This window comes from Mus pahari, chromosome 14 (assembly GCF_900095145.1).
Source record: "Mus pahari chromosome 14, PAHARI_EIJ_v1.1, whole genome shotgun sequence".
Taxonomy (NCBI): domain Eukaryota; kingdom Metazoa; phylum Chordata; class Mammalia; order Rodentia; family Muridae; genus Mus; species Mus pahari.
Genome location: NC_034603.1, coordinates 61,117,608 through 61,118,532, shown reverse-complemented (window position 1 = coordinate 61,118,532; position 925 = coordinate 61,117,608).

Here is a 925-nt window from a genome sequence, read left to right as displayed (position 1 = left end):
GGGGGGGGGGACATGGAGCTACAGCTGGCCCCAATACGCATACCACAGCTGGTGCCCAGGACGTAGGGACACAGTTGGAGGAAGTGTGTACACCCACCACGAAAGCTCACAGAAGTTAGAGTTTCTTGATAGTGTTAAATAGGAGGTTTTGGTTTTAGGGTCATGTAGAGATGGAAGAGGGGATCTTAGGTCTTTGTGTGGCAGGGTGCTGAACCTGGGACCTCCGAAGAAAGCTGGGGCACCCACGAGGCTTTTATCCTTTTGAGGAAAGAGCCTGCATAATGGCAGGGACACTGTAGGGAGATTTGCGTGTCTCTTTCTGAGTTCTTGGTGGGAACATTTGCCTTTCAGAATATAAAATCATATCAATTCATATCCAACTCTCCACACGTGCTTGGGATCTCAAGTTATACTACCTATATAGGGTCTTCTAAGATTACAAATGAACCTGTCATGGGTTCCCAGGCGGTGTAGAAACAATGAACTACGTCCAAGAGCTGAATAGACAACCTTAACTCAGGCAATTTGCTATTTGCATAGAAAGAGCCCCACTAGAGTTGAACTAAAACAACAAAAAACAAAAACAAAACAAAAAATAAAAAGCAAAAACAAACACACAAACAAAACACCCTCCCAAAACCCCACAAAATTACAGTGAGGAAATCAGCCACCATGGCTAAGACTCAAGAGGCAAAAGACACAGCGAGGCTGGAGTCTGACGAACTTTCAAAAAACAGAGCTATTAAATGCAGGGCATGAAATAAGTACCCTAGTCCCTCCTTCTCTAAAGGAATACCAATTAATAATACCAGTGTGGATAATCTGGACAAAGGGATGATGATTTGCATCCTGGGTAGAATGCAGCCGGAAGGTATAAGGGCTCCTTATAATAATCTAGAATAGCGTGCAATTGGAAACTTACAGG